Here is a 765-nt window from a genome sequence, read left to right as displayed (position 1 = left end):
TGTCTATCATGAATAAATAAATAAAATCTTAAAAAAAAAAAAAAGATAGGGACAGAGTACTGTCCAAGCCAAAGTCTATAGCTAATTGATCATAGGATCTCTAGAGATAAAATAGGTGGGGAGGCTCTTAAGGTACTTTTGTAAGTGGGAAAATTCTAGATCAAGTAAACAGAAATCAGTTTCAAATTGCTGTAGGAGACTTATGGTCTCACAGAGTCTAGATCTAAGCCATTTCACAGAATTCAAGATGTGTGTTTATGGAGAAAGCCAAGTCTCTTGGAGAAAATATTCTTCAATGCAACCACAAGTAAATTTTCTCCACAGTTTCTCCTAGAGAGACTTACAGCAATTTTTAAACATGTGTATAAGGAAAGAATAGAACTCAACCCTTGAGTTTTGTGGACACTGGCTCTAGATCCATGCTAACCCATGGTGACTTAACACACTAGACAGATTTAGAACCTAGAGAGATTATAAGACAGACTTTTAGTGTAAGTCAAACTCATGCTTATTGTTTTCCTAGTCCCAGAATAAATAGTGAAAAATGCTATATTTAATACATAACAAAATAAAACACATTAGCTCCTTGACTGCTGAACTATGTACTGTATTGGTAGAAATTGCCTAGCAGAAGCCACTGGAACCTCCCCATGATAGACTAAAAACAATAATGCACGACTAGGAATTTTTCAGAGATTAGCACCACTATTTTTAAAAGTAGAAAAAAGCAAGAGTAACAGTTCCTGTCATATCCCCACTTACCTC

The sequence above is a fragment of the Canis aureus genome, chromosome 8 (genome assembly GCF_053574225.1).
Source record: "Canis aureus isolate CA01 chromosome 8, VMU_Caureus_v.1.0, whole genome shotgun sequence".
NCBI lineage: Eukaryota > Metazoa > Chordata > Mammalia > Carnivora > Canidae > Canis > Canis aureus.
This window is presented reverse-complemented; position numbering follows the sequence as displayed.